The sequence below is a fragment of the Canis lupus genome, chromosome 21 (assembly GCF_011100685.1).
Source record: "Canis lupus familiaris isolate Mischka breed German Shepherd chromosome 21, alternate assembly UU_Cfam_GSD_1.0, whole genome shotgun sequence".
In the NCBI taxonomy this organism is placed as follows: domain Eukaryota; kingdom Metazoa; phylum Chordata; class Mammalia; order Carnivora; family Canidae; genus Canis; species Canis lupus.
Genome location: NC_049242.1, coordinates 39610620 through 39629756, shown reverse-complemented (window position 1 = coordinate 39629756; position 19137 = coordinate 39610620). Strand labels below are relative to the sequence as shown.

The window sequence follows — 19137 nt, the reverse complement described above, 5'->3', positions numbered from 1 at the left end:
GTCAGCAAAGCTCACATACATAATGTTTCTTGCTGCCTCATAGGAAAAAAGGTTGAAACAATAATCTATCAATGTATAGATTTCATGTAGTTTGAAAATTTTAAATACTTTCTTTTTTTTAAGATTTTATTTATTTATTCATGAGAGACACAGAAAGAGAGGCAAAGACACAGGCAGAGGGAGAAGCAGGCTCCATGCAGGGAGCCTGATGTGGGGGACTCAATCCCAGGACTGCAGGATCATGCCCTGGGCTGAAGGCAGGCGCCAAACCACTGAGCCACCTAGGAATCCCCTAAATTGTTATTTCTAAGACAAATGCTATATTGCTCTAGAGACCAGTTTGTGAAAGGGACTGGGAGCACATGTAATTTTCTTCACTTTCCTGTTTGTATGGAATAATGTGGTACAGTGTCACTATTTTCTGTATAAATCTTTATAATTATAGAACTTCAGATTAATATCTAGAATCATAGAATCTTGAAAGATTAGAACTGAAGAACCTTTGCATATTATGAAATCAAACCTTTTATTTTTCATGTAGGGATCCCAATATCCAGAAAAGAGAAGTTACCACTTTCAATTACATAGTTTATTACTAAGGTGGAAATTTTATATTCCCCCAGAATAGCATGCTTATCTCATTTCACATAGACTTTTGGTTGTGTTGTAATCAATAGTGAGTTATTATTTCTGAACCCATGAACTCCTTTTACTAGTAGTGAATACATATCACAGCTAGTTTTATAGATATATGCGTTATAAAAGCAATACCCATAGTTTTTAAAATTATACTTGGCATGAATGTAAGCATTTCAAAGCTTTCCTTTGTACTCTGTTATAAACATCTTTTACTTCTTTTGAAGTCTGTGTGATATACATACAAGCAATTAAAACCTCTCCCCTCTTGGGTTTGGAGACACAAGGTCTTCTTAATTAAAATCCAAACAAAAGCTACTGGTAAAAATTAATACTATATGATTAAGGCCTAAAGTATTGTGATACAGTAGAATCACTGTTAACTGTTGGGATTAAAAGAAATCGATATGTTGGGGAAAAGATCAGTTGGATCTAATTAGTGAAATCAATGTTTACATAAAAGAAAATGCTGAAATTTAGTAACAAATTCTGGTTATAAATATAACCCTGGATAAAGTTGTTCTTTGTTATTATTACATTGACCACATCATCATGTCTTAAATTCATTGAATAAAAATCTAAAACTTTTTTGGTAGATATTATAATTAAAAACATAGAACTTTACTTTAAAATCATATCTAGTTTAAAAATTTCAGTTTTATAAATGTTCTATATAAAAATAGTCAACAATTGCAAAGTATTTCTATTGATTCCATCCTAAAATGCTAATTTTAGCAATAACTACAGTCTGGAGTGGGAAAGGAGGCAAAAGTGGTTAGAAATAAAAAAGATCCAAAGTATTTTTACACAATTATGATTACATTAAATATGTATTAGTCTATTTGGTGACATACCGAAATAAAAGAGAATACATTTTGATATAATTCAAAAACAAGACATTTCACTTTTTTCTTCCTGATTGCTGTGATGAAAATAAACATTATAACCAGCATGGAGAAGGAAAACTATTACTAATTGCAGCCTAGATTTTAAGTAAAATGAAGGTCATTAGCAATTTCCTGGAAGCCATTCAGATTGCTTACCAGGAAATGGTAGCTAGCAGGACATCTGTAATCCTCCTGTGTGGAATTAGTGAAAACATACTAAAGCTTTAATGATGTGTGTTAGACTTTGGCTTATGGTGGAACCTTTCTCTATCAACCTAGCTCATATTTCATTGAATACAAACGATTTTTTTTTCAGTATTAGAGTACAAACCCTGAATTGAAAATGGCCTTTAATATCCAACCACATATACATACCTTAATACACACCTGTAGATTGGGGTATGGTTCATAGCAGAATGAGAGATGACAGGGTAACGGAAAAACAGTGGGAATCTGGAAGTGAAATGTGTTTGGGCAAATTGAAAGAAATTTCTTCTATAACTTGGAATGCTGATTTCACAACATTTTGAATGGTGAATTTAGTCCCATTTTTTAGTAGCATCTTCTAATCTCAATGAAGAGATAAGCAAAGCTGACTATCAAGTGAAAATACCTTACAGGACATAAATTTAAGTCTGACTGACTCTGCATTGTTGTAGGAGAAATGGGGTCACTGATTCAGAGACTTCTGGCATAGCATCTCCATGTTACCTGAATAATTGGTTGTCCTAATAAGGGTAACATGTCTGGAGCTATAAAGAATGACAAAATAAAGCCAAGGAGAGTATACACTCCAGTTTGTGTGGAAAATTATATATACACAGAAAACTGCTGGAAGGATATTTAATAATTAAACTGTTAACAGAGGTTGACTATGAAGTAAAAAATAAAAAGTATGAGACAGGCTGATTGTTAAGCTTGTACTGTATAGTTTGTACTGTAGTTTGTTTTTTTTAAAGCCATGTATATGCATTGGTTTTTCAATACAAAAGACTTTTTTTAAAAAAAGACTGCAGTCTTCAATGAAAATGAAAGGATTTTTTCCTTATTTGTATAAGAGAATATGGATAATACTGCTTTCCTGGCTTTAGATTTTGTTGAGAAGATTAGAGAGAAAATATGTAGTATTTCACATAGTATAGAGTAGGGATCCACAAGTATTATGGGTAGGCAACAACACTTGGCAGAGTTAAAGCACTTGAAATAATAAATATTTACTGATGAAATGATAAACTGAGTCCTCAAACTTTTTGATCTCAGAAGTCTTAAAGTGTATGGAAAATTCTAAAATTCTTTTGCTTCTGTGGTATATCTATTAATAGTTAATTGTGTTAGAAATTAAATCTGAGAAATTAAAAATATTTAATTCACTTAAAAGTTATAAAATAAAGGGGCGACTGGGTGGCTCAGGTGGTTGAGCATTTGCCTTCAGCTCAGGTCATGATCCTGGGATCCAGACCCACAGTTGGGCTCTCTCCTCAGTGGGGGTCTGCTTCTCCCTTTCCCAATCTGCCCCTTTCCCCAACTCATGTTCTTTCCCTCTCTCTCTCTTTCACTCTTGCTTTCTCTAATAAATTAAGAAAAAAAAAAAAAACTTTTAAAAAGTTGTAAAATTAAGTCTGCTACATATTAACATAAAAACTTACTTGTATGAAGAATAACTATATTTCCTAAAGTAAAAGTAATTTAATGAGAAGGATGGCATTCTTTTACATTTTTGCAAATCTCTTTAATGTATGGTTTAATACAAGATAGCCAGACTCTCCCATATCTTTTGCATTCAATCCGTTTGATATGTTTTGATTGAAGTATATGAAGAAAAGCTATCCTAATATTGCTATGTAGTTGACAAAGGGAAAAGTGTCTTGCAGCCTTTTCAGATAGTTGTGAATATTCTCTGATACTACATCAAATTTCACATTGGTAGGTCCAATGTAGAATCCCAAACCATATCAATGAACTTTTAATACTTTTACATTAAAAGTTATTAAAATCCATTGGTCCAATTTGAACTTTGAATCATTTGTTCCATGCATGATTTTGTACTGGCATGCACTGGTCTTTTAGATTATATTGTTTCACTGAGTTATGCATCTCTTCCTTAGGTTGGCATATTCCATCAGATAGTATCAAAAAATCACATTCATCAATATTACCCTTAATCTTATTAGAAATTTTTTTAAGTATTTGAAAACTGTCATGTTAATGATGGTAGAGAGAAATTTTCCAAAAATCTATTTTTTCCTTGAAAGTTCAAATTATATTATTTTAACTAACACTATCAGTTATTTTTTTATAAATTTATTTTTTATTGGTGTTCAATTTGCCAACATATAGAATAACACCCAGTGCTCATCCCATCAAGTGCCCCCCTCAATGCCCATCACCCAGTCACCCTATCAGTTACTTTTTGAAGTGAGAGGCTCACTTTCTAAATAATAAAGTACAAATAAGGGTATTTTGTCTTGTTCTTTTAAATAAAACTGGATTTCTATGCAAAAAGCTATGAAAAACTTCAAGTTGCAAAAAAAAAAAATTTCAAGTTGCAACTCAAACAGTAGCACAAGTGATTTTCATTGAGACAACTAGTATACTTAGATAATAATAAGTGGTCATCACACAGAATATTAAGAGCTTTTTAAAAAACTCTATAATCAGGAGTCTTCTAACTCAAGATCAAGAGTTGCATGCTCTACTGACTAAGCCAGCCAGGTGCCCCTCATCACACAGAATATTAAAAATATGTGTACTTATGGAGCACCTGGTTGGCTCATTTGGAGGAGCATGCAGCTCTTGATTTTGGGGTTGTGAGTTTAAGCCCCACATTGTCCAGATAAATAGGGACACCTGGGTGGCTCAGCAGTTTAGCGCCTGCCTTCAGCCCAAGGCATGATCCTGGAGTTCCAGGACTGAGTCCCGCATCGGGCTCCCTGCATAGAGTCTGCTTCTCCCTCTGCTTGTGTCTCTGCCTCTCTCTGTGTTCTCATGAATAAATAAATGAAATCTTTAAAAATAAATAAATAGATAAATAAACTTTAAAAAGAACTTAAAAATATGTGTACTTTAAAGTCATTACTTAATATAATTGTTTCATCAAAGAAATTCTTAATTGAAACAGAATTTTTTGTTTTACTACAACTGTGATGGTGAAGAATACAATGACTACTAGTAGAGTTAGGTGCCTTTAATTCAGGTGTTTAAAGGAGGGGACCAGCTGTTTTAACCCACTATTTCATTTGCATTGTCAGTGCACATGTCAGCACTGTAACATGCAACTAATGCCTTATTATTATTATGAAAACAGTATTGACCTCAGGGAGACCTTGGAGAGTTCTTTGGGACTCCAATGTGTTCATAAACCACACTTTGAGAACCACTGGACTAGAACCTTAAAATACATACATACACACATACTTAAATAATCAATTTATTAGTAATAACTACAAAGCAAATCCATTATATTTAAGAATTCAAAGATTCTATGAAGACTCTGAATGAAGTTACTGGCTTAAAGAAGTTGCATTCTTCTCTGGAATAGGAATTGTGGTATATTAAACATGAGGTGTAGAGTTGATCAGATGTGGGTTTGAATCATGGTATAAATTGGACAATTTATTTAACATTTTACTCTCATCTTTCTAACCTTCAAAGTGAAAAAAAAAAAACATACATGCACTTCAGGATTATTGTCAGTGTTTGTAAAATGACTAACAGAATAAGTCTTTTGTAAATAGTAGTTTGCCAGTAGGAATAGGGAATAAGAGGAGCTATGTGCTGCCCGTAGGGGCCTGGAACCATTTAGTACTTCTTGTAGCACAAATTATTTCATAGGAAATGATTAGATATGTATAAGTTGAGAGGAAGTTCTAATACTCCAAGAGATCAGTGTTATTACCCATGTCAAATTTACAGTCTAGTCTATGTCCCCAGTGTTGGCTTAACCAAAAAATGATAACCACTTTACTAACAATAAGCTTACATTTTTCAGGTAAGCTAGGCCTTTATTTCACTTCAGTCTTCTTCTTTTTTTTTTGAATAAATGTAAAAAGTTTAAAAGTATACATTTGTGACAACATTTATATACAGTGGAGTCTTGGAAAAAAAATACATGGTATAGTAATAATCTCATTGCTGTTTATAGGCCCAGGAATGCTCTGCTTCTGGCATCCTAGGTGCCAGGGTATACCATATTTCTTTGCTGTAGAGTCAGTTCTTGACCAAATTCTTATGGGATATATATGTCACATTAAGAGCTGGCCCATACTACTAGACCTCCCACACACTTACTATTTAAGTCATTTGTCTGAATTAAAAAAAAAAATCTAAGGCTAACCACTTAATAAAATGTGTGTATTTTCATCCAAATGGTGTTTTCATGAATAAGACCCTTGAAATAGGCATAAATTGTACATTATTCTCTACATTTTTAAATGTGTTGCTACTGTTGGTAATTACCACTGAGTGCATATTTAATGCACTGAGGAAATTTGATGCAATTATTCCGTTTATTTGTGATTCCCCTTCAATCCAAATGTCTGCATTAAACTATTGAAAAAGAAAACTACAGAGAATTTAGGTCATTTAAAAAATGCACACATTTTCTGAACTCTGCTTATAAACTTGTATTGCACTAACCAAAATAAAATTAAAATGAACCAGCATTATAAGAGATAGGGTTCAAAAGTTTAGGTAATTTTGAATAAAATTACCTTTTAAGTATAACCTTAAAGACTCTGGGCCAATTGCTTCTTACAGAAGTCAATAAGAGATGGGTATAACTGAGCTCAAAATTCAGCTTGTTTAACTTAAGACAAATTCTTTTTCCTCCAGCCTCTTTTCAGTACTTAAGAGCTGATTACACCTGGAAATGAATTGAATAGACCTAAGTTGGTAGCTCTTAAAAGTCTTCACAAAATGGTAGAATCCACAGAGGGAAAGTCTGTCTTTTCCGCGAGCGCCAGGCCTTTTTTAAAGCTCAGAGAATTGGGGTCCTGAAAAAGATCTGTAATGCTGAAAGAGTCTGAAAATAAGAAGAGTGTAAGAGGGGTGCAGCTTTTGTAGGCCCACTTTTTATCTTCTTCTTTGATCACCAGCTGGTAAGAAAAATGCACACATTTCTCAGAAATGATTCAATATCATAAAAAAAAATGGTTTGGCCGGGAATAGAGTAAGACAGAAGGACATAGGTATTAAGTGGGAAGAAGGAACTCCATATCCATTTTGTGCAGTAGACATCATCTGGGTTCCCTTTCAAGTTAATACGCAACTATTCATTGTGCATGTTTTAATAATATTCTTAAACATCTCTCTAGGGCTAAGGAAGAGATGAGATTTAAAATGAGATCGATCCCATGGCTTTAAAAATATGTTTCTTCATGTAATAGTAATGAGAGACCTGTGTTCTTATGCTTAAAGTTAAGAGTTACATTCCTATTAACATTTGTTTAACTAGGCTTCCATCACAACAGGTGCACAATTATTTTTATGAGTAAAATATTATCAGCCTTCAAAATTAGCCAGGGCAAAATGCAAGTTGTCTGATTAAATAATCAGAGCTGATACTTAAAATACATTTGATTTCCACAGGAATTTTAAAATGCAAAGTCCCAGTCTCTTATTCTGATATGTTGAGGGAGTTGCAATTGTTTGTAGTATGTAAGTTGTAGCTTATACTGTAACTAGTTTGATACATTTCACATAATTCAGTTGACATTATGAGACAAACTACTAAAAATATAGTAATAGTTTATTGCTTCTAGCCTAACATTTTAATCTACCAATAAAATAGTATTCTGCTTCATATTAAATCAATAAAAAAGAAGTCACTTTTTCTTTGAAGACTTTTTAAGCTCAATTAAAAGTCACATAAAGCTTAAAAAGTTAAAAATCCATGGTATTCTTATTTAAATTTAATGTGTGGAGGGTTAAAAAATACAAATATAAATTTCGGAATAATAGTGTATAAGTCACATACACGAAAATTACTGAGTATTTTGGGGAACAACAAAGACTCCCAAATGGTAAAAATTAAGCAATCAAACAAATGAAAAAAAAAAAAACAAAAATGAACAAGAGCGAACAAAACCAAGTGCAGGAACCCTACACACACACATACACACACACACGCACACACACACACATATGCACACATGCACGTGCCCCTGTGCACTAAATAGGAATCTTCTCTAGGAGGCACCTTCACTGTGGTTAAGAAGTGCTACAACAGTGCAGCTGTTAGAAACCAATTACAGGCAGGTAACTGTTTGTTTTCAAATCTAAATCTGTTTGTCAATCAGAAGAATGCAATGAGTCAGAAAGGGGATCTCAAATACAAACCACAGGGTAAGTCAGAGCACCTGGAATGGGTCCAAGCCACAAGAATTAGGGAAGGAGTATAGATGGAATCAAAACCATACATGTGCACATGGCTCCTGTCTTTGACCAACTTTTCAAATAGACTCAGAAGCAGAGATTATTGAAGAAAAATGTCAGATTTCTATTGAGAGCAGTCTGATTTTAAGATTTGTTAGAAATGTGGTTATTTATGGAACAGTGATTGTAGGAGACATCTAAAGATCTTTACAATGAAAGACCTTTGTAAAATTGGCTCATAATCATCCTTTTAAAATGAAGATTTAAACTTCTTTTTTAATTTCAAAGAATATATATACATACATATGTATATATGTGTGTTTTATACACACACACACACACACACACACACACACACCGTATTATAAACAGGTAGGTTTTTACTACTTCGAAATGCATCTATGGCACATTCCAGCTAATATAGTTATTAATGAAAAACTTTAGTTTTATCTGGACCCAAGAATACTTTTTACTCAAGTTAGTAAAACCACCTCTACTTTTTAAATATGCAGCTGTTGTGCTTGGGTTGCAAGATTTCAAGAGACAGTGAAGGATACAAAGAGTGCTTTACGTAAATCTACATGGCTAGAAGTTTTTCCATGCTGAAATGTGGGAAAACCTACTGAGAACCTAAAGTTTAAGTTGGTAACATCAAGGGAGCATAAATAGAAGTTTATTAAGAAAGCTAAAGAAAATGAAATGGGCACAACCATTCTGTGGTTTTACTTAAACACAGGCTTTCATATCCATTGAGAGTCCTGGATTTCTTGTTGACTGGTTACTGAAAGAAGCTCTTTTATTTTTCCAGCCATAGTTTAGTGACGTAGGCATTTGCCTTGAAGCATGATGGCCCTGCTGTAATCTCCACGGTTGACTGTATATTTCTCAGCCATGACTATCACAGTTTAGGGTTGCTGTCCCAGATGGATGCTGAAAAGCATTTTACTGGAGTAATCATTACTTATCCTGGTCTTCCTTTTTGCATATTATTCAGTGTTGGTGTCAGGAAAAAGAGGAGGGGATCACCACTACTGGATATGGTGCTCTCTCTACCAGGACCATCTTTTAAATATTTACAAAGGCTTGTCTGAGTAGAATCAGAATTAATGACCAAGAAACAAATGAGTAAGAAGTGATGAATGAGATGAATTGAAATACTGGACAAAACTAGTTGTGATTTTTTTTCAATTAGAAAGAAGAGTTTACTTAAGATTGCAAGAATGACTCTGAGGAGATTTTCTGTATTGTATTTCATAAAGAAAACCAGAAGTAGGAACAGAAAAAAAAATTCCTTTTTGCCTTCATGTTGAATTTATTGTGGTTGACACTGACAGAAACTTTCTTACTAACCAGGGAGGGATCTCTAGAATTCATCTCATCCATCCCTCTGCTTTCAAGAAGGAATGCATTTATAGAATCTCAATCAATCAACAAATCTTTTTTAGTGCTTACTATTTGCCCCCCATTGTGTTAGCCTTTGTGGAGTTTACAATATTTCATATTTTCCACCAGTCAGACATGAGAAATTCCTTTTTTAAAAAGTTTTTTTTAAGATAGGTCTTTAAAGACCTACAGAGGAGCAAGAGAGGAGGGTGCTGTCAAAAGCAAAGACTAACATTTACTGAGCAAATACTGTGTGTCACGATGCTTTTGTTTATTTTATCTTACTTAATCCTCAAACCAATGGCATGAGGTCAGCATCATTATCCTCCTTTTGCAAAGGAAGGAACAGAGGCTCAGGAAAATGTTTCTGAAGACACAAGATAATAATGGACAATCCAGGTTTTGAATGGAGGACTATACGATGCTTCAAGTTTATGCTCTTTCCACCAAGATGTGCTAATATCTCTTCTGGTCATTATTGGGATCCCTTTCCTTATGGATTTTTCCAAGTCTCCCAAGTCTCTTTGAGCTAAGCAAACAGAAAAACAAAAACAAAATCAGACAAACAACAAAAACAAATTACTTTTTTTTGAGATCAATGGGGGGTTTTGGTGTACTTTGGATTTTTTTTTAAAGATTTTATTTATTTATTCATGAGAGACATGGGGAGAGAGAGAGAGAGAAGCAGAGACACAGACAGAGGGAGAAGCAGGCTCCATGGAGGGAGCCTGATGTGGGACTCTATCCCGGGTCTCCAGGATCACGCCCCGGGGCTGAAGGCGGCGCCCTGGGCCACCAGGGCTGCCCTGTACTTTGGATTTTTATTTGCTGTCAAGGATTATTTAATATTATTCTGTTTTTTCTTAGGGTAATATGCTCTATAATTCAACAGTGAATCATCTCTGGTTATTAGACAGTTAACAGAGTGCCTAGATATATCAGGAGAATAATTGTAGGACATAAACTTTAGAAACTCTGGATGCTGTCTAGACTACTAGTATCCTTACATTTCTAGCATAGTGACATGTATTTTTGTGTGTCTACTGCAAAAATTTATGAGCCATGAATAGAATTTTAATAATAAATTATACTATGGTTAATAATTAAAGTTAGGAAAAATAGTTAAGGGAAGATTGTCATCTTTCACTTACAATGACCACTTACTATTATGCCTGCAAAATGTATCACACACTGGAATCTATTAAGTATTTGTCTCAAAGTTCTTTCAATTCATACTACAATTTTCTGATATCTCTGCAGATATTTTAGAAATCAGCTTTGTTCTTTGCTCATCAGGAAAATGAAATAGCTGGTACTAGTGGAAAAACAAGTGTTTTGAATACGAGGATGTATAGAGGTCACTGTTATTTAGAGGATTAAGTTACTAGATTATCTTAAACAGTTTCCAAATAAACAATTTTCATTTCTTGAGAAGAAGGCCAAGAGAAATCAGACCCAGGAGTGTGCTTAAAAAATCTCATAGGTTAGACAGATACCTTAATTCTGGCTAAAGTCATGAATGAGGATATGAATATTGAATCTTTTGGCAGGAAATAGCATGTAGCCAATCAACACTAGCATCGCAAGAGCTGGGGCATAATGGTTATTGATGTGGCTGAGTCACTGTAAGTGAGCTAGCAAGCAGAGATGCCCAAGGACACAAATTAGGAACATGAAGCACCTAGTATCCAGGTATCCAAGCACCCATAGGTTAGATAACAAGAGTCAAAGGGTAAACTCTGCTAAAAATGGGAATCAGGACATAAGATACAGAAGAAGCTCTGGATAGTAGGCACCCAGTAATTCAGCACTGATAGGGAGCAAGAAATAGATTACTACCAGTGGTGCTGATATGAGAGTCATGTGACCTCTGATCCTAGAGTAGAGATTGCTTAGTTCTAGTTATCTGCTTGGTATAGCTAGATGAAAGGAAGATTTTTTCTGTATTACACTAAATCTCTGTTGCCCAATATAGAAGTTATTCACCACATGTTGGCTATTTAATAAATTCAAATCAATTAAAATAAAATTAGAATTTAGTTCCTCAATCAGATGAACCACATATCAAATATTTATTACCACATGTGATCAGTGGCTACTGTATTGGGCAGCAAAGATATAGAACACTTATATTATGACAGAAAACTCTATTTGACAATGTTCTATATTATACTAGTCATAAAGGCTAGTTTTGGAGAGTTCTAACACTGTCAAAATGTGGAATCTTCAAGTGTCTGTAATAAGACATCTCTAATACAGTATACATTAAAGAAGTAAAAAAAATTTATATTATGTCAAATTTAGGGAGGTTTCTGAAAATAGGATTTTTGATGGAAGAATTGTATTATATGAAGTTAATTTTGAAATTGGTGTTCATATTTTTTTACCAATTTGCATATGTTGCAATAAATACAGAGATTTTTTTTTTTCACCAAGGAACATCTGTTAAAATCCTGTTGGAATGGATCATAACTTATGTATAAACTGCTGAAATTATATTAAAATCTATTTTTCTCACATGTATACTGTATGCTAGGTGAAGTATATTGGTTTTTGTAAGTTACTTGAAATTACCTCATCTCCACTGATGGCTGTTGGGAAAGTTGATCCTTCTATATTTCTTTCTTCAAACTGTCCACAAGGTTCTTCCCATTTTCAGTGCTATTTTTCATTGTTTTTAATACAGATTTTGTGTGTTTAAGTGTGTGTCACAGAAAGACAAAAACAACACACAAGGAAAGATAGAGAGGGAGACATTAGACATGCTAAGAAAAATGGAATAAAATACAGGTTTTTCCCTTGTCAAAGAAAATTCAAGTATCAGAGAAAAGGAGAACCATTTTCATTTATGTTGGTATCTAACTTTTCTCTAATATCTTAAACCCATGCCCCTGAGAATCACTCCCACTCAATTTTGTGGTTTCTAGAGGAAAATCCAAATCCCTTTGTTCAAAGGTACTAATTTTTTTTTAAGAGTTTATTTATTCATGAGAGACACACAGAGAGAGAGGCAGAGTGAGAAGCAGGTTCCATGCTGCCCGACTTGGGACTCGATTCCATGTTTCCAGGATCACGCCCTGGGCCAAAGGCGGCACTAAACCGCTGAACCACCTGGGCTGCCGAGGAACTGGTTTTTGACTTTGGCATGAAGGTTCTTGAACAGACCTGGTCACTGATATGGTACCAAAAAAATGGGGTACACCTCGCTTGTTGATTCCACACTGGCTTAAAATTAAATAGGCAATTCACAGAAGAGGATGCCTGAATACTAGGGAAATGCAGATTAGAGCAATAATAAGATACTATTTCATATCTATCAGACTGGCAAAGATTAAATGTGAGGAACTGGGATTCTCATAAACTACTTGTAGGAATGTAAGTTTATATATCCACCCTGAGTTTAACTAGATCTAGCAAAGTTGAAGATGCACATATTCTATCAACTAGCAATTCAGTATATATATATATATATATATATATAGGTATACATATCCCAGTATACATACACATACACACACACACACATATATATACACAAACACATATATATATTCTAAAGAAACTCTTGCATGTGTGCAAGAATGTTCCCTGTAGCATTGTTTATAAAGTAATCAAAATATAGAAGCAGTCAAAATAAACAAGAGTTATATATATCAACATGTATGAATTTGAAGACATGAATAAATGAAAAATGACACAAAATTATATATCTAGTATATGATAGATTGATATAACTAAAACATGTAAAAGTACCATAAATATTTTCTTATAAACCCACATATAGTAACTGTGTAAAAACAGGTTTTGAAAGGATAAACACTAAATTTAGTATAATTAATATTACAAAAAATAAAAACAGGCTCTGCCTCAAGGGCACAGGAAACAAACAAATAAATGTGATTTGTTATTATCTGGTATGGAGCCACCCTCTTTACTCAGACTATCCATAGTGCTTGCTCTTTGCTTTACCAACAGAGGCTTTTAAAGTTGCTTAAGCCTCTTTTGTTTAAAGTGTGACTCTTGGCCTCCCCTTGACTTCCTGTTACAGAATGGGTCAGGATATTTGAGTCTTCAGACAGTCAGGTAGAAGAGATTCTTTTTATAAAAATTAAACTTTTTTCATTAATATGGCATTGTAGATAACACCTTCAGGATACCCTACAAATCCCAACCCTATTTTCATTTATTTATATTTTCATTAATTCCACTCATGTGTCCTCAACATTTTTGAGAGGCTTTTATATGCTAGATATTGGGAATAAAAAGATGACTAACAAATGGTTTCTACCCATAAGGAGGTCACAGTTTATAATGGCATAGGGAGATAATTATAACACAGATAATTATAAACTTTTTAGCTCATGCTTTAGAGGATGCTAAAGAGGGAATTCATTCTAATATTATTAAAGGGTTTTTTTTTCCCCTTCAAAGTAAATAAAAGAATTATCTCTCAAAGAAAGGGAATCATTTGTATTTATGGATCAGTGTCACATTTTCTTTGGTATTTCAAATCCATAACAACTAGGGTTAGTATTTAAATTTCCAGCCCAGACCTCCTTTTTGAGCTCAAACCTTATATATCCAGTCTTCTACTATACATTTCTACTTGAACACTTTAAATTTAACATGTCTACAATGGAATTCCTGATTTCTTTCCCAGATCTACTGTACCTAAATTCTTTCCCATCTCAGTTAAAAAGCAACTCTGCCCTGGGTCCTGAGGTCACAAACCTTAAAGTTAACCTTGATTCCTCGCTACAAGAAATAGTTTCCATTTATCTTTCTCTATGCCTTTTAAATTCACTCTGTGCACTGAGAACAGTACTGAGTTCCCTCTCTTTTTGACATCCATTTGGGGTCAACCCAGGAGAGGCTCAGGAGAGCTGGGGGAGAGTAAGGTTGGTGTCCTCTTCCTCTTCACAGCTCTTTCCTTGCTGCAGGTTGGTGGTGGCCCTTTCATGACCCTGTCCATACAACTATATTCTCTAGGTTCCAGCAACCATCCTTTTCCCATATGCTTTAAGGCCTCAGTATGATAACAGCTTCATTCTATAACTAGCTCCTGGGTATATCACTATCCCTTGTTGTTTTCCTTAAAACTTGCTCCATATTTTTGTAAATATTTAATTCTTCTCAAATTACCCAAGTTTAAATGCCACTACCATTACTTGGTCCAGGCCACCAATCTCTCTTGCATGGATTATTGTACTACGCTTTCACCCTTGTCTCCATACAATCTGTTTTCCACAGAAAAGCAAGGTGGATCCTTTTAAAATGTCAGTTAAACCGTTATCACTCTTTGTCTGAAAAGCCTCTAATGGATCCCCATATTAATTTGAATAAAGGCCACAGCTCTTACAATGGCCCAAAGGTCCTACAAGATAGATATGACCCTCTCCTTCTTCTCTAAATTCATCTTCTATTACTCTCCTAAACGAAAGCTGTTTCTCTACTCAAAACACTGCCCTCACCAAAGAAATGTGAGTTTTCCACACCAAACAATTTTTCAACACTCTGTGGACACAAACTGGGTATCCTACAATTTAATTCAATTTTCATATAAAAAAAAAACAGATTTAGCACAGGCTGCCCACACAACAGATTAAAGGCTTAATCCCACATGACTGCTGTCCACTTCCGACACCAATTATGTGTCATGGGTCCCCAGTTCATCCACACTTCTGTCCAAGTTGATTACAAATCAGGAGTTCCCCAAACCCCCTCTTCAGCTTGATTTTTTGTTTTAATGGCTCACAGAAGTTGGGTAAACCCTCTACTATTACTTTTTTGTTATGAAAGATACAAATGAATAGCAAGATGAAGAGATATATGGGGCAAGGTGTGAAGGTCCTGAGCATAGGACTTCTTTTCCCATGGGGTATGGGAAGCTCCACCTTCCTGGGATAAGGATGTATTCACCAACTCTAAAGTTCTCTGGCTGTCTTCATTCAGGATTTTTATGGGGTTCCATTACATAGGTATGATTGATTAAATCATTGGCCACTGGTGATTAAATTAGTCCCCAGCCTCTCTCCCCTCCCCAGAGGTCAGGGGTAAGGTTGAAAGTTCCAACTTTCTAATCACATAGTTGGTTCCTCTGGCAAGCAGCCCATATCCTGGAACTATGTAGGGGCTCATTAAGAATCACCTCATAAACATAAACTCAGGTGGGGTTGAGAGGGGCTTATTATGAGCGATAGACACTCCTCTCACTCTTACTACTCAGGGAATTTCAAGTATTTTTGAAGCTAAAACTGGCGATGAAGACCAAATATATATTTGCTATATCAAAATATCACCTCTTCCTGTTGCTCTTTTTTACTCATGGTTTCTTTACCTACTAATTTCCCCTAACAGTCACACACCTCAGGACCTTTGCATTTGTTGTTTATTCTTCTTGGAATGCTCTACTCCTCAATACTCTCTTGGATCATTTATCTAGCTCTTGCTTAATTAAGTTCTTGCTTAATTGTCATTCTCAGAGAATCCTATCATGACAATCTTATTTAACATTGGAACCTCTTCTACCTACTTAGCTTTTTTTCCCCCATAACATTTGCTGTATCTTAATATACTTTTTAGTTTTTAATTTCTTTATTATCTGAGTTTCCCCACTTGAAGATAAATTGCATGAAAACAGTTTGTGTGAGTTCACTGCTTGACCCAAGGTATATAACAAATATTTACTCAATGAATGATTGAATGAATGTAGTGAATTTAAAAGATGTACGAGAAGCCTATGAGTGTCAGTGAAGACTGAGAAATTGCTTTTATTCTTCTGTCTTCTCACCCTGGCTTCTCCAGTATGCTTCTGCTTCTGAATGGAGGTTCTAGTTAGTTTATGCCTCAAGATCAGAATATCCGTCTGATCACTTATGCCATTAGGCAGATCTCAAATTTGAAACTCAGATACAAAAAGTACCTCTTTTAACTGAACATCAAAAATACCTCTTTTAACTCAAGTAGGCAAGAGCGTAGACAATTTTGTTTCCATTGAAAAAGACAATAGTTCTAGAGTGTGTTTTGCTTCTTAGTATGATTCTTCTTGGCATGCATTGGATATTTTTCAAGGTAACCTTTATATTCAATGAATTTGCAATCCAAAACTTTATTGTACAATATAATAATTTTATTCTTTAATACAAAGAGGAAATATGAGATAGAGATTACTTATTTCTTTTCATTAATGGCAATTTAACTGAGGGAAGTTGTTAGTAACTATCTGCTAAGCAATTTTCTCATATCTCAAATACAAGATTTTCTGCTTTTTTTCCTGAAACATACTAGGAAGCCTCAATTAAGACATCAAAATTTAACTCAGATATTAAATTTCAGTTCGTATTACACAACTGCAAGGAATCTTAGAAGGTCAATCCTATTTTTTTCATTCATCTTTCACAGAAATTTTTAAAAAGGGACAGTTTCTATTATATCAATAAGAATAACTAGACAAGAAAATAGGAATTTCTTTTTTTATTTCTCAGAGAGAGAAAGAGAGAGAACATGAATGAGGTGGTGGGGGAAAAGAAGAGGGAGAGGGAGAAGAAGAAGGAGAGAAGGACTCCCAAGCATGCCCAGTGTGGAGTCCAACAGAAGACTCAATCCCATAATGCTGACATCATGACCTGAGCCAAAATCAAGAGTTGGATGCTTAACTGACTGAGCCACCCAGGCACCCTGTAAACAGGAATTTCTTTGTTTAATGCATTATACTGTTTGTTGACCATTGATATATAAATTATTTCCCGTAGTCTAACTGAATCTGCTCTAACCTTTGTGATGTGTCTTAGGTTTCTGAGTGGAGTTTGAAAGACACATCATTTATTACCAAGACAAAGAAACCATTTATTGAACTTCTGATGTGTGTCACGCATTTTGCATCCTTGTTTGCTAGTTGTTTGGCAGTGTCTCTATTAAATATAATTCACCATAAAATCCACCCATTTAAAGAATATAATTCAGCAGGTTTTTTAAAAGTATTTTCATAGAGTTGTGCAGTTATCATCACCATCAGTTTGAGAATATTTTTATCACCCCAAAGGAATCCCTTATCATTGAGCAGTCATCTTCCATTTCTCTCCAAATTTCCCAGCCCCAAGTAACCACCAATCTACTTTCTATCTCTATAGATTTGTTTATTCTGGATATTTTATATAAATGGAATTATACGTGTTTTTTTGTGATGAGCTTCTTTCACTTAGCACAATGTTGTCCAAGTTCATCAATATTGTGGCAGATATTAGTATATCATTCCTTTTCAAGGGCAAATAATATTCCATTATATGGATCTATGCCACATTTTATTAATTCACTCATCAGTTGATGGCCATGGATTGTTTCCATTTTGGGGTTATTATGAATAACGCTGCAATGAACATTATATAAGTTCTGGTGTGGATGTATGTTTGCATTCCTCTTGATATGGACCCAGTTCCTTTTGAGGAACTGCAGACTATTTTCCAAAGCAGCTGCACCATTTTTCATTACTACCAGCAGCGTATTAGAGTTCAAACTGCTCTATATCTTCACTCTCTTTTTTAACAATATTGAAAAATATTTGCTTATCAATATTTAACAACAGTTATTCTGGACAGATACTATAAACCTTATTTCATATATGAACAAACAAAGGCTCAGAAAAAGCATAAAAAATTGTCCAAAACCATAAAACTAGTTTTTAACTCAGCTCTAATTCAAAACTCATGCTTTTTATTCATTCTTAAATTATATTTTTTCCTGGAATAGTTTTGAGAATCATTTACATTTAGCACATATTTGAGTGCTTCCTATGTCTTTGGAGTTGGGAAAGCAGTTAACTCAATTTACTTGTAGTCTGATAAGACTAGAGTCTCAGAATTGTTTACATATAGGTCAGCAATTTTAGGTCTATTTTAATACTCTTAAAAATTAATGAAGACCCAAAGAACTTTTGTTTATGTGGCTTTTGTCTATTGACACATTTAGTATTAGAAATTAAGAAAAATTTAAATAATTATTAATTACAAAGTATACTGTAAGTTGATATTTAATAAGATTATTTTTTAAATCAAGAGTTTTTAAGTGAAACTGACATTAAGAAAAGTACACGTGCACTTGTGATGAGCACTAGGTATTATATGTAAGTGATGAATTACTACATTCTACTCCTGAAACCAATACTACATTATACACTAACTTGAATTTAAATAAAATCTTGGAAAAAAATAAAATGAATAAAAAAATACATATGTGTGGTTACAAAGACTTCAGTGACCACTAACTAGTACAATTCTGTCACTGGCTTGATTTATGATAAGGCACTAGTAATTCTACTTATCATTGGCTTTCCATCTTTATCATAAATGCCAATGCAGTGAAAAAGACAAAAAGATCATAGTAATATTATAACATAATTTTATGCATATAGCATTCATATAAAAGTGGACCCTGATGATGTTCAAAATGCTTTTTGAAAAGTATGGGTCAAGTAATAGATGTAAATATAATGGTAGTGAGGAGAACAAAACTTCTCCCCCGAAAAAGTTATATATTTATTTTTTAAATCTTTGATTATTATTCAGTATACACACAATTATTTAAAACATTAATTTAGAAGGAACCTAATTTCTTTAAATATCTTCTCACCTCAAATCCCATTCCCTTAACTTTCCTTACGTGATTCTTAGCAGAAATTTTTTTCTTTATGTTAGGAAGAAATAACTTATAAACAATTATGTGCCCTTGAGTGAGAGATATTTTACTCTTTTTTTAAATGCATGATTTTATTTAGTCTGTCTATTAATAACAAATATTTGAGAACATGTAATGATATTAATGGAACTCAAGTTCAACTTAAGTTTTTTACCTTTCAGTATTGGGT

General features: G+C 34.0%; 1 protein-coding gene across 26 annotated transcripts in view; it reads left to right on the top strand.

The window, feature by feature from the left end:
- The window catches only part of SOX6 (SRY-box transcription factor 6), a 588321-nt gene that overhangs the window by 347831 nt on the left and 221353 nt on the right, over positions 1 to 19137 (top strand). The window lies entirely within an intron of this gene.